Below are 15,753 nucleotides of genomic sequence, written 5' to 3'. Positions count from 1 at the left end.
GTGCGCCACTGCCGAACGGCCTTTCACCAGCCTGAATGCTGATGGGTCAATGCATACGCACTAACTTTCCAATACATGAAAACCTGTTGACACCTGAAGGAGCACACAAGGTCGAACAGGCTAAGGAGGAAGGGAAAGAAAACCAGAAACAGAATCATGACAAGACAGCAAAAAGCCTACCAGTCTTGAAGCCTGGGGATCAAGTATGAATCAGAGATCATGATTCTGGCACATGGTCCATGCAAGGAGTTGTGCAAGAGGAAGTAAATTTACATTCATACCAGATTCACATGGAGCAAGGGACACCTCTGAGGATGAACTGTGTGGATCTATGACCATAAGCTCCAACCCATGGCTGTGACCCGTCCCCTGTCAGTAGACCAAAGGGACCAGCATACGGAGAAAATGAACATGTGGACCAGAGTTCCCAGGAAAACACCAATAGTAATGCAGCAAATGAAAGCAACACACCTGCGAAAACAAGTACCAGACCAAAAAGGACCATTAAACCACCTTAGAGACTGATTGAAAGATGCTGAGTGGACAAGGGTTCTTGGCAGGTTTATAAAGACAAAGTATTGTGTTTGTTTTTCTTTAAAGGGGGAAGATGTGTTATTATGTGTTGTTATGTAGTTATAATAAAGAAATATAGTTCCCAGTAGACAATGCAAGGGGTCACATGAGGGAACAGGAAGTGGCTGTAAAAGAGTGGGAAAGCAAGTCAGCCTGTCGGTTGCAGCCAGTCTGTTGTTGTTTTAATAAATGTTCAGATGTTAAACCCACACGAAGTTTGTCTCTTGATGAAGAAAAAACATAACAGGTGTGGTCTTTGATTATGCTGGCTGCTTTACCCAGACAGCGAGAAGTATAGACAGAACCTATGGAGGGGATGCTGGTTTCCGTGATGTGCTGAGCTATGTCCACAACTCTGCAGTTTCTTGCAGTCATGGGCAGAGCAGTTGCCGTACCAAGCCATGATGCATCTGGATAGGATGCTTTCTATTGTGCATTGATAAAAGTTGGTGAGGGATGACACAGACATGTCAAATTTCTTTAGCCTCCTGAGTAAGTAGAGGTGCTGGTGAGCTTTCTTGGCCGTGGCATCTATGTTGTTGGAGCAGGACAGGCTATTGATGATGCTCACTCCATGGAACTTGAAGCTCTCAACCCTCTCGACCTCAGCACCTTTGATGTAAACAGGTGCATGTGCGCCTTCCTGAAGTCAATAACTAGCTCTTTTGTTTTACTGACATTGAGGAAAAGGTTGTTGTCATGACACCATGTGACTGAGTTCGCTATCTCCTTTCTGTACTTGGACTCATCTTTATTTCAGATACCACAGGAAGCCATAATACCATCCAAACACAAACTCATATGGCAGTAAGTCAATGGAGTCAATGTCAGGATCTGAAGGTGGTATCCAACAAGATCAATTATCTCCCCTACATGGCCAAGATGTATTCTGACAACCGCAACAACTTGTGCTCCTCAAATTCATCACATTCTCATCACTCACCAACAAGTAACCTCTACTCACCAAGAAGCTTCCTGACATTTACATCTCCCTCTGGATTCTTGTCCACTTACCAATGTTACAAGTCTTACCCCCGCATTAGATAACTTGTGCACCTTGACAATTCTTCAAATATGACAGCCTCATTACCCTGACACAGGATGAGATGTAGTGGGAATCAACTGGATGGGGACAAGCCTATCTGGATGTTATAATACATTTTTAAACATAAGACATGCTGTTCCCTCTGGTGAGTTCATTTTGAGATTCTACTGGACAGTAGAGTCTTGTGGTGTGATTGCTTTGCAGCAATGTAATATTGTCACAGGCAGTCTCAAATATTCAATTTGAAGCATTAGCTCGAGATGCCCAAATGTGAATGGTTTTCATGTCATTGTGTAAATAAACCTCTTCCTTAAGTATGGAATTCAAAAAGTTTTATTACTTTTGCTGCTAATTTCCATCCCACTCTCACTTTCACATGGTCCACTTCTGACTCATTCCTTCCTTTCCTGGACCTCTCTGTCTTTGTCTCAGGAATACAGTAGTGACAAATATTTGTTATAAGACCATAGATTCCCACAGCTATCTCGACTATACTTCCTCCCACCCAGCCTCTTACATTCTCCTAATTCCACTGTATATGTTGTATCTGTGCTAATGACAAGACTTACCACACAGATGCCTCTGAAATGTCTTCCTTCTTCCTGAACCATAGTTTCACCTCTACTGTACTTGACAGGGCCCAATGACCACTTGTATCTATTTCCCACACCGCTGCAATTGCCTCCTCTTCTCCTGGACAGAACAAGAATCTTACTTTTTTTCCCTGCCAGCCTCAACATTCAATGGATCATACGTTGCAATTTCTGCCACCTTCAGTGAGATTACATCTTTCACTCCCCTCCTGTTGCAGCATTCTAAAGAGACTTTTCACATTGAAGCTCCCAGATCTGCTCTTTAGTCTCTTCTGATGTCACTTTCCTATGCAACTGCTGGAGATACAACACCTTTCTTTTTACCTGTTCTTTTCAGGAATCCAAACAGTGCTTCCAGGCAAAGCAGTGATTCACTTACACTTTTTGCAATCTCGTGTACTACAATTGGTGCTCACAACATGATCTCATCTGCAGTGAAGAACCCAAATGCAGATTAGCTAACTGCTTTGCAGAATACCTGCACTCAGTGCATGGTGTGACACTAAACTTTCAGTTGCCATCCAGTTAATTCACTTTCTCTGTTTCTATCAGAACTGATCAATTCTGCTGTAGGTCATCCATCGGTAACATTAGCTCAGTTTTTCTCTCCATTAGCATAGCCTGGCCTGCTGGATATTTCTTGTAATTCTATACAGTTTTTGCATCCACGCTCACTCATTCTAACTTTCCTCATTAACCTATCAAAGAAATAACTTCACCTATCAGAAATTTTCCTCTTGTGCTATTCTTCTCTCCCCACTTTTCTGCAAAAACTAATTTATTGTCTCTCTTTTCTAGTTCTAACAAAGGGTCCTTGGCATGAAATATTACCTGTTTCTCTTTCAGCCAATGGCTTTTCATCAGAAGTGTTGATCTACATTATGGAAATGGTGGAGTTTCTAAAATTTCTCCAGGTGTGAGTTTAATGCTGGCTTCATCCTAGCAATCACACCTGGAGAGATCAACATTGGGTAAAGAGAAAGAACACATGCAGAATGCACTTGCCAGAAGTATGCAGTGCATGCAGATCGTGACCTTAATCAGCACTGCCATTTTGGAGGTCAAAGCTCCAGTTAATCTTTTAACCCCACATGGCTGAACACATACGCAACAGCAGCAATGTGCTTCTTAAGGGGATTCATCCACTACTTGTAGTTAGTTGCAAGTTGATTTCTTCTGGCTGTTGCTACACATCTACAAGTACATCATGCTCCCTATAGTTGCTCCAATTTGTAAAAGTGTACATTCTGACAAGTGCTAACTTCAAGGTTTAGGCACAGAACCTTCTATTGCTCCTAGGTGTAGGTGCATTAGAAGGAATTCCCGAAGGAATGCCTTCTGAGACAATTAACAAATGCATGCAAAAACTACTGGAAACCAGATGAGTATGAGGGGAGGAAAGTCCTCATGAAGAAGCTGTTCATACCTTAGTCATACAAGAACATATGTTCATTTCAATAGAATATTACTAAAATCTGCAACTGCTAAAGCCAAAGCCAAACTATAACTCAGAGCAGGGCAAGGACAACACTGCCAGCAGCTGTCAGTGTGAGGGCAGTAATGAACGTTTATTTATCTGGCTCCTTGCAGGATGGAACCAGGGAGAGGGTCGTTCAATATATTATAGTTTGTGAGTGTGAATGATGCCTTTGTGATGAAGGGCAAGATGTTTGTGTTCCACAAAGTCACTGCCATTCTCCTGAAGGGGTGCATCTGCAATCTCAGTAATCTGTCACGATTTGATGTAACAGACTGCACAGTCTCTAAAGATTCAAAGCTTATCCAAGTTAATGATGCAGCCATATATTACATAGCTGAATATCAAAATTCTGCAGATACAGGAAAGTTGATATAAAAACAGAAAATTTTTGAAAAACTCAACAGGTCAGGCAACATCTGCTAATGGACCACTGTCACAGCAAAGGTTACCTGGTCAGGATTGAAAAGAAATAATGAACTGGAAGGATCTTGTTACCATTATTTGAGGGGCTTATAAATTTCCTAAACATATTTTTTATCATTTCTTTATCCCCACAGAGGTCTGCACCTGATTCTGATTTGCTTTCATGTTTTGTCCATCAAAAGGAATTCATAACTTGCTTTCCCTGGCCACAGCTAGAGTCCTGGGATTTCAGGATAGGGTGTGGCTTTTTCAATGGGGCCACCATTTGATACCATGGTTAGTGCAGGACAAAGGAACAGCACATGAGAGAGCTAAAGAAAGTCAGCATTGTACATGGACAATGCTGCCTACTGACCATTAACCCACCATAAGACATATCTCCAGAAGTTGGAACTCATCTTCTTATGGTGTGCTAAGTACATTTTGCGTTGAGCACTAACGCCCAGTCTGATCTCAACTGGCAATTGGGCTAAAATTTATTAAAAATAGCACTATGACTTCTACTGCACAGATTCATGTGCCAAGACAAGACCTCAGCAGCTCACTTCGAGACCCCAATGAAAACTCTTAGCTGTTGTGTCGTTGCACCATTAACTGTTGCAGAGAAAGGCAGACCTTAATTAACTCTTTCCACAATGGCCAGAGTATACCAACAAAAAATACTGCCCTGGAGGTGAAGGAAGATGCAGTGTGAGGGGGAAACTGTGCTCTCCAATATGTCTAGGCACTCCCCCGAGCAATGAACTGGGCTCAAACCATGGCAAGCTGTGGGTTGATCAATTGAACAGTGATCACAACCTGTAGCTTGCCACTGATCTTTGTTAATAAAACCAATGAAAGGAAATTAAGCAAATTATCTAATAATACTGGTTACAGAGGCTGAGAGTGTGAAAAATATCAAAGTGACAGTGCAGACCCTTCATTTGGTGTTACTGATGTGTAGATAAATCCAGCTTCTAGGCAGCAGGCAGCAATTGTCACATTGTCTATATTACAGTTGCTTCCTTATCAGCTGTAGACATGATAATTGTCCACAACCTCTACAACACATGGGCCTAAAAATTCCTTTCATAATGGTAAAGAAAGATTCTGTGCAATTGAAAACAGGTTTAACCTGGAATATTTTCTCATATTTTCTTACAGCTTCAGAGGCCATTAAGCCATTGAGTCTATGCTGGCTCTCAGGATAATCCCATCAATCCCATTCCCCCAATTTTTCCCTGTAACTTTTTCTCTAACAATCTCCATCAACTGCCCTCCAACCACCCAGCCACACCAGGGGTAATTTACAGTAGCCAATTAATCTGCATATCTGTACAAATACAATCAAAATAATATGCTGAAAAATGCAGTGAAGTAATATGTAGATGAATGACAGTCAAACATTATTCCTTTCTTGCCTGTTTTTCCCCAGTCTGCCACTAAAGAGTACATGCCAAACTGTTAACTTAAAGCCTGCAGTGGTGTTTTTAGTACAAGTAGGTCAGTAGCATATGGTTTTATGCTAATGAATGCAACTACAGGAGTTCAAGACAACAGCCATGAAAACCTGTGTGAAATTTGCAGATCTGTACATTAAAAAAATAATAGCATAAGTATCCACAGAAATTGTAAGTCAATTTTAGTTATAGTTGGAAAGCTTCACCCAAACTTGTTTTGATTCAGAATGAAAATGGAATAAATATTTCAAAATAAATATTAAAGTGTTCTAGCACAAAAATAATAAGCTGAATTACATTTTAAGTGTATTTCTTTGAATTAGGATATTTTCAAAATGGTAACAGCTGAAAGGCTAGTTTATGGAATCTTTTATTCGATATTGTACTGTTTAAATATATAAAAATAATTACTGTCATTTACAGAATAAATATATGGAATGGAAATTAACAGTCATGGCTTAGTATCAGACAAGCTGGAATTGTTAAATTAATTTATGAGTGTTTTTCTTTGAAGTTTTGGCTTCAGTGTTAAATATAATCCACCATCTTAGAGCGAGATCTTCTATATGCAAATTTAAATGGTTCCAAGATAATTACAGTAAAACTGTTCATTTGTATGCAAGTCACTAAGGAGTAGCATTTCTGCATCAACATCCTAAATCCGTGATGGACTTTTAATGTTGCCGATGTGTATGATGAATGAAAATACCGGAGCACCAAATATTGAATGGTCACACTTGAAACATTGGTTTGCAAAGGCATAAAAAGAAAATGTTAATACAATTAACATCAACAAAAGATATAGAACTGAGAGAAAATGAAGGGAATGCTGCTGTTAATAAATTCATACGGTAATTACAACCAAGCAGTGCTGCCACTTTCACACAGTAATTTGTAAAGGAAATTATATATTTATTGACAAATAATTTGATAGTGAGAGGGCATAAGTTTAGATAAGAAGACATTGTTTGTGGAAACCCCAATGGAAAGAAAGATCTCAGGATGGCCCAAGAAGCTATAGATCAAGTAATACATCAATTATAAACTGTGTTGTAATGTATGTATGGAAATACGATAACTGTTTTGTGAACAAGATGTCATAAATAGCAATGACAAAATGAGTTGAGTTCTGATGGTTGGTTGAGTGATTAATATTAGCCAATACAACAGAAAATCTCCCCTGCTCATCAAAGGTGATGCGAAGGATTCCTTATCTTTATTGAGTGAGCAGATACTCTCTCAGTTTCATGGTTTATCTCAATGTCAGATCCTTTAACCATGTAGCTCCCACTTGGGCAGGCAGCACAGTGGCCAGCAACCTGAGTTCAATCGTGACCTCTGTTGTTGTCTCTGTGGAGTGTACATGTTCTCCCTGTGACATTGTGAGTTTCCTCTGGGTGCTCTGCTTTTCTCCCGCAATCCAACAATGTGTGGAGTTGGTTGGTTAAGTAGCCACTGTAAATTGCCCCGGTATATAGATGAGTGGCAGAAACTAGGTGGTGCTGATGGGAATGAGGGGAGAATAAAGTAGGATTAACGTAATTGGATGCTTGATGGTCAGTGTGAACTTGGTGTGTTGAAGGACCTGTTTCCGTGCTGATTCCATGACTCAGGACTACCTTGTTATGCTCCGAGCCAGATTGTTGCACTCTCAGTCTATGCCTTGTGTGCAGTCCCCACACAATCCCTCTCCCTTCACTAACCTTTTGAAACCCCAAGGGATAAATCAGCCCTAGGCCCACCATCACAAAGCAGAGCAGTCCATGACTGGTGACTCGGCCTCAGGCAGTGATTCCTGGCAGCTGAGTGGGGTTGAGTGGTGCTGCAATAACAACTTCACATTCAACATCAGCAAGACCAAGGAATTGATTGTGAACTTCAGGAAGGGGAAGTCGTGAGAACACACTCCAGTCTTCATTGAGGGGTCAGTGGTGGAAATGGTAAGCAGCTTCGAGTTCCTTGGCATCAACATCTCGGAGGATCTATCTTGGGCCCAACACATTGATGCAATCATGAAGAGGACATGCCAATGACTCTACTTTGTTAGGAGTTTGAGGAGATTCCTTATGTCACCAAAGATTCTTACAAATGTCTATAGGTGTACAGTGGAGAGCATTTTGACTGGTTGCATCACAGAGTGGTATGGAGGCTCCAATGCACAGGATCGCAAGAGGCTGCAGAGGGTTATAGGCTTAGCCAGCTCCATCACAGGCACAACTCTTTCCACCATCAAGGACATCTTCAAGAGATGGTGCCTCAAGAAGGCGGCATCTATCACTAAGGATCCTCACCATCCGGGACCTGCTGTCTTCTCGTCACTACCATTGGGGAGGAGAAACAGGAGCCTGAAGACCCCCACTCAATGATTCAGGAACAGCTTCTTCCCCTCCTTCATCAGATATCTGAACAGTCCATGAACCCATGAACACTACCTCATCATTCCTTGTTTTTGCACTATTTATTTATTTTTGTAATCTATAGTAATTTTATATCTTTACACTGTACTGTTGCTGCAAAACAACAAATTTCACGTCATATAAATTGGTGGTAATAAATCTGATTCTGATTATGATTCTGACATTCTGCTCTCAAACTTGTCTCATGGTCATTTGACACCTCAAGGTATCAAATGCCTTTCAATTGCTTCTAAACATTTCTGATATCAAAGACTTAAAACAGTTGAAATAGACTTACATAGTAAAAAATTATTTTAAAGAATAAAAATATTTATTTGAAAACACATTTATTTGTTACAGATTAATTAAAAAAATAGTATAAATTAAAATGAAAATACAGGTTAACTTCATGTACCTCTTCCACCAAGGTCAGTGACCCCATTGAAATTAGTGGGATTATGCCACACCTGGCAGCCAAAACTGGCATAGAGTTCAGATATATAATGCTAATGGCCTCATAACTCAGCAAATCTGAGCTCTTCCCATGGACTGCAGGCTGCAGTGCAGAGGTACAAAGGTCAGGATTGTGCTGATCCTTGAAGAAGAGCTTGCTGACGGTTTTCTTCTGGGCCACCTTTGGAGCAGGGAGTGTAACTTCTGGCTCCAAAGCAGTTTTGCTACCACTGATTCGATAGAGGTTTTTAAGAGGCTCTTAGATAGACACATGTATATGCAAAGAATGGAGGGATATAGACTATGTGCAGGCAGAAAGGATTAATTTAATTAGGCATCATTAGTTTAATTAGTTTGGCACAATACCATGGTCTGAAGGGCTTATTCCTGTGCTGCACTGTTCTATGTTCTAGGAGATTTACAAGGATGTTGCTGGGACTCGAGGGACTGTGTTATGGAGGGAGGTTGAGCAGGCTGGGACTTTATTCATTGGAGCATAGGAGAATGAGGGGTGTTCTTACAGAGGTGTATAAAATCATGAGGGGCATAAATAGGGTGAATGCACTCAGTCTTTTTCCTGGGGTTGGGGAATCAAGAACTACAGGCCATAGGTTTAGGATGAGAGGGGAGAGATTTGGGGAGTCTCTGCTGGTCGTTGATGGAGTAAGAGTTATTTGCTGCTGCTCTCACTATATCTAACCTCTTCAACCTGATTTGAAATCCTTCCTTTTCATCCTCAGTAGCAAATTTAAACGCGATTTTATCTTATTCTACATTATATCTTATACAAGGGGTGCTAAGGCTATGAAAACCACTAAGGAAGATGTTCCTCCTGCAACTCTGGAAGCTATTTTCGAGCAGCTTCAACAGTTTAATGCCAAGTTCGATTCTATTCAAAGAATCCTGGAAGATCATGAAGGACGAATTAAAGTGAATGAAGCCCTCTTTTGGTTTTGGATGGGAAAATTGATGACTTACAGAACCTTTGTAAAAAGCAAGCCAAAGATAATGAAAGATTAAAGCTGAAGATTACTGACTTAGAAAACAGGAGCAGAAGATCCAATCTCTGAATTCTAGGATTACCAGAAAAGACTGAAGGTAATCAACCTATGGAATTCTTTGCAAAGTTTTTGACTCAGTTATTTCCTGGTACTCTAGAATCTTTGCCTAAGATTGATTGAGCTCACAGAATACCTTTTCTTAAACTTCCTACGCAAGTCAAACCCAGATTAATCATCATCTCTCTCCATGACTTTCAAACTAAGGAGCTTCTAATTCGGGAAGCACATCATAGAGGAATGATTAACTATCAAGATTGTCAGATCAGAATCGTTGAAGATTACTCACCCGAGGTTATGAAGGAACGGGTTAAATTTAAAAAGGTTATGTCAGATCTGTATCAGAAAGGGTACAAGCTGTCACTTAGTTTCCCTGCAAGACTCAGAATTATACTGAAAAATGGCTGTCAAAAATGGTTTTGATCGTCTGAAGAAGCCCAGATTTTTCTGGAAACTCCCACTGAATGATTTCATATTCCTCGCTATGAACATTTTCTGTTTTCTATTTTTTTTCTTTTTTTTTCTAGTAATCACTTACTAATACTTGGGATACTTATGTTTTTTGATAATTTGGATCTTTTTTTAAATCTTTTTTCAATACATTTTGAAATAAGAGAAAAGTAACATGTAAAAGCTGGGCTGAGCTAAGAACACTTGTTTTTTTACACTTGTAACTGTGTTTTTTTGTTTATCTTATTGTTATGACTGGGTTGGAATTTTACTAACCTTGAAGTTATTGAGCAGAGATAATTGGGGGTTATACTGTCCTTAGGTAGGCGTCAGCTGCTTCTTAGCTGGCTTGTTCTCTTTGGGTGCTGGGAGTGGGGGGGGGGTGTTTACCTGGGAAGCTGTTTTGGGCTGTCAGCCAAGTCTGTTGCTTAGCTACCTCATCTGGAACTCTGCTGTAGTACCTTTTGATGGTACACTCCAATGGTTTGTTCATCATTCTCTTTTTACCTACATTGAAATAATATTATAATGGATCGTTATTAATTTACTTAGTTTTAATGTGAAAGGCTTAAATCATCCTTAAACCTATGGCACTGAGGAGTGCAGAGGAACAAAGGGATCTGGGAGTTCAGATACATAATTCCCTGAAAGTAGAGTCACAGGTAGACAGGGTTGTAAAAAAGGCTTTTGGCATCCTGGCATTTATAAATCAAAGTGTTGAGTATAGGAGTTGGAATATTTTGGTGAGGTTGTATAAGTCATTGGTGAGACCAAATTTAGAATATTGTGTTCAGTTCTGGTCACCGAACTACAGGAAGGATGTCAGTAAGATTGAAAGAGTGCAGAGGAGATTTACAAGAATGTTGCCGGGTCTTCAGGAGTTGAGTTATAAGGAAAGATTGAGCATGTTAGGACTTTATTGCTTGGAGTGGAGAAGAATGAGGGGAGATATGATAGAGGTTTATAAAATGATGAGGGGCATAGACAAGGTTAATGCAAGTAGGCTCTTTCCACCTAGATTAGGAGAGAGAAGTACAAGAGGACATGGCTTTAGGGTGAAGGGGGAAAGGTTTGGGGGAACATTAGAGGAAACTTCTTCACTCAAAGAGTGGTGGGAGTGTGGAATGGGCTGCCATCTGATGTGGTAAATGCGGGCTCGCTCTTAACTTTTAAGAGTAAATTGGATAGATACATGGACGAGAGAGGTCTGGAGGGGTATGGGCTGGGGGCAGGTAAATGGGACTAGCAGAATAATGTTTCAGCACAGACTAGAAGGGCTGAATGGCCTGTTTTCTGTGCTGTAGTTTTCTATGGTTCTATGGTTCTATGAAGCAAAATAAGATTTTTGCCTATATTAAAAAACTCAAAGCCTCTATTGTCTTTTTACAAGAAACTCACATTTGTAACTGCGATATTTCACGTTTTTTTAATCGATGGAATGGGCTCCAATTTCATTCTTCTTTTCAAGCTAAATCTAGAGGGGTTTCAATTCTTATAGATAAGATGGTTTCATTTGATCAACATAAGGTAATAACTGATATTAATGGTCATTTCGTTATAGTATCAGGGAAAATAAATAATAGACCAACGGTATTGGCTAATATTTATGTTCCAAATACCGATGACCCAGGATTTTTCAAACAATTTTTTTCACTTCTACCAAATTTGAATTTTTACTCTTTTGTGTTAGGAGGAGATTTTAATTACTGGTTGGATCCCAAACTAGATAGGTCATCCACTAAATTAGCTGCTCCTAATAAATCAGCTTTATTTCTTCAATCATTTTTAATGAAAACTGGTGTCATTGATGCCTGGCGTTTTTTGCACCCAGAAGATAAGGTATATTCTTTTTTCTCTCATGTTCACCATACAAATTCCAGGATTGACTACTTTTTTATTGATAATCAAATGATTTCATCAGTTCGATCCTGTGACTATAAAGAGATTGCTCTATAAAGATAGAAGCATGCTCTCGTGCTTCTATCTTTAAATCTCCCTGGGCTCCCTCAGATAAACAGATTTTGGCATTTTAAAATAACCCTGTCATCTGATAAAAACTTATTAAAATCTATTGAGAAACAAATTACTCTTTTTTTTAAAGAGAATTCATTGGAAGAGATTTCTAGTCTTATCGTTTGGGATGCTTTTAAAGCCTTTATTAGAGGTCAAATTATTTCTTATATGGCAAGCATTAGGAAAAAAGCTAACAGAGAAAGAGCCGATCTAGTTAATCAATTGAAACTATTAGATCAAAAATACGTTTTGGATCCAGATTCGGCTCTATATAAAAGGCGAGTTGAAATTAAAACTAAATATGATCTTTTAACATATCCAATTGAAATTCAACTTTTAAAAGATAAAAGTCAATTTTATATTCATGGAGATAAAACAGGTAAATTACTGGCTAACCAATTAAAGATCTCCAGAGCTAGACGGCAAATTAAAGACATTTTGAAAGCCAATGGTGAGAGGACAACTGATCTTTTAGAAATAAATGATACTTCTAGAGAATTCTATTTTAAACTTTACAGTTCTAATTTTCCTAAAGATAATACTGTAATGAATAATTTCTTTGACCAGTTAAATGTTCCTATACTTTCTACTGAAAACCGAAAACAGTTGGATCAATCTATTACACACAAGGAAATCGCTGAGGTTGTGCGATCCTTACATTCTGGAAAGACTCTGGGTCCTGATGGATTTCCTGGAGAATTCTATAAGGCCTTTTCCTCTTTGCTTATACCTCATTTATATGCTGTTTTTTCAGATTCTTTTAAATTGGGTAGACTACCACAATCTTTTTATGAAGCCTCTATTTCACTCATTCTTAAGAAAAATAAGAACCCAACGGAATGTGCTTCGTACAGACCAATTTCATTACTTAACGTGGATGTTAAAATTCTATCTAAAGTTCTAGCTCGTAGATTGGAAAATATTTTACCTTCAATTATATCTGATGATCGGACTGGTTTTATTAAAAATCTATATTCTCGTTTTAATATTTGTCATTTATTGAATATTATCTATTCTCCTTCTAGTGAAATATCGGAATGTGTGATATCTCTAGATGCTGAAAAGGCCTTTGATCGGATTGAATGGAATTACTTATTGAAAACTTTAGAGAAATTTAACTTTGAGCCTGATCTTATCCAATGGATTAAATTACTTTATTTATCCCCTTCTGCTCGAGTTCTTACTAATTTTCAAAATTCTAAATCTTTTAAACTTCAATGTGGAACCAGACAGGGATGTCTTTTGAGCCCTTTGCTTTTTGATTTAGCCTTAGAACCTTTGACTATTTCTCTCCGAGAATCTAGAGATATCATTGGTATCTCCAGAAGAGATATTAACCATAAAGTTTCATTATATGCTGATGATTTATCACTTTTTATATCTAATGTTGAAGCCTCGTTACCTCCTATGCTTTCTTTACTTTCTCGCCTTAGTCAGTTTTTCAGGATACAAATTGAACTTACACAAGAGTGAACTTATTCAAAACCTGGTACCATTTGATATTAACATTCCTTTTAAAATTGTAAGAAATCATTTACCTATCTGGGGGTATCAATTAATAAAAATTATAAACATTTTATTTAAAGAAAATTTTTTCACCTGACTGCATTATGTGAAAAGGGTTTTATCAAGTTGGTCTCCCCTTTCTATATCATTGATTGGCCGAATTAATGCTACTAAAATGAATATTTTACCTAAATTCTTATATCTATTTCAGGCTTTATCTGTTTTTATTCCTAAGTCTTCCTTTGACTCTCTTGATTCAATTATACCTTCCTACATATGGAATAATAAACATCCTAGTGTGGCGACTCACAGTCCGCGCAAGCGAACTGGCTCGGCGGTCCAGGTACACGTCGTCGGAGCGGTGAGGCCCAAGTTGGCGCTGGGCCTTCGTCTTCCCAGAGCAACGGGGAGAACCCACGTGTGCGAAAAGTTTGATGACGTAGTGAGTAAGTCATTTCCGTTTTTGGAGGACAGGAACTGCGCTGCTTAAAAGGCCTGCGCAAGGCGGGTAAATAAATCAGTCTTGTTCTACAGCTTGCAGACTCATGTCTTTATTCTCACATTGCGGTAGCAGCTGCTACATTGGTGACCCCAATGGTCCAAATGGATTTTGGACACACACAATGACCGACAATGCAGCAGCCAACGCAGTGGCACTCAAGCTGCCCACCTTTTGGATGCTTCGGCCCCGTGTGTGGTTCGACCAGGCCGAAGCCCAGTTCCAATTGTGGGAGATCACCTCCGACTCCACACGGTACTATCACGTGGTCAGCTCCCTGGACCAGGAGACAGCCGCCCAGGTTGGAGACTTCATCCAGTCTCCTCCAGAGGAAGATAAGTACCCGGCTTCCAAGGCCCTTCTCATTCGGACCTTTGGCCTCTCCCGTTGTGACCAGCGCCACCCGCCTGCTTCATCTCAAGGGCTGGGGGACAGATCCCCATCGGCCCTGATGAACAAAATGCTGGCCTTGGCTGAGGGACACAAGCCCTGCCTGATGTTCGAGCAGGCCTTCCTCGAACAGCTGCCCAACAACATTCACCTGCTGTTGGCCTACGTCGACTTCAGCAACCCACGCAAGGTAGCCGCCTGGGCAGATGTCCTGTGGACGGCCAAACGTGAGAGCGGTGTCGTCCGTCGGCCAAATCGCCAGACCGCGTGCATAACGCCTACCTAAACCAGTCCAGCAGCTGAGCGACCACACCCCAGAAATGCAGACGACGACACAGACGACCAGCTGTGTTTCTACCATCAGAGGTGGGGTGCTGAGGCCCGTCGATGCCGGCCCACCCTGCAAGTTTCAGGGAAACGCCAGGGCCAGTCGCCGCTGATGGCTATGGCGGCTGGCAACCAATACAGCCTCCTATTCGTTTGGGACAAGCAGTCCGGATGTCGTTTCCTTGTCGATACTAGAGCAGAGGTCAGTGTTTTACCTCCGACTGGCTGCGGACACTCGCAGCAGGCAACAGGGACCCGCCCTCAAAGCCGCAACGGCACAACGATACGAACTTTCGGTACCCGTACAATCCAATTACAATTCAACAACAGCCGTTTTACCTGGAACTTTACCCTTGCCGCCATTGCCCAGCCACTCCTGGGAGCCGACTTCCTCTGGGCCCACAACCTGTTAGTCGCCCTACGAGGGAAACGGCTAGTGCACTCCAGAACCTTCCAAACTTACCCTCTTGGGAGAAGCCAGCCTACCAGCCTTGCGCCTGGACTCCGTTTCCCTGTCTGGCAACGAGTTTCACCAAGCTCCTAGCTGAGTTCCCATCAGTTCTGGCACCTCAGTTCACAAATTCGATGCATAAGCACGGGGTGCGGCATCACATCACTACGACAGGGCCACCCCTTCATGCCCGAGCACGCCGACTACCTCCAGACAAGCTCCGCCTGGCGAAGGAGGAGTTCCGCCGCATGGAGGAGCTGGGGATTATTCGTAGGTCAGACAGCCCCTGGGCCTCCCCTCTGCACAATGGTCCCCAAAGCCACCGGTGGGTGGAGGCCCTGCGGCGAACTACCGTAGGCTTGAACAACGCCACAACCCAGACCGCTGCCCTGTCCCTCATCTCCAGGACTTCGTGGCAAACCTACACAGGGCCCACATTTTCTCCAAGGTGGATCTTGGTCTAGGGATACCACCAAATCCTGGTTCACCCTGACGACGTCCCCAAAAGTGCGCTCATCACTCGTTCGGCCTCTCGAATTCCTTCGAATGCCGTCGGCCTTAAGAACGCTGCACAGACCTTCCAGCGGCTGATGGACGCAGTAGGCCATGACCTGGACTATGTGTTAATTTATTAGATGACATTCTCACCACCAGCCG

Source organism: Pristis pectinata, chromosome 9, assembly GCF_009764475.1.
Source record: "Pristis pectinata isolate sPriPec2 chromosome 9, sPriPec2.1.pri, whole genome shotgun sequence".
In the NCBI taxonomy this organism is placed as follows: domain Eukaryota; kingdom Metazoa; phylum Chordata; class Chondrichthyes; order Rhinopristiformes; family Pristidae; genus Pristis; species Pristis pectinata.
This window is presented reverse-complemented; position numbering follows the sequence as displayed.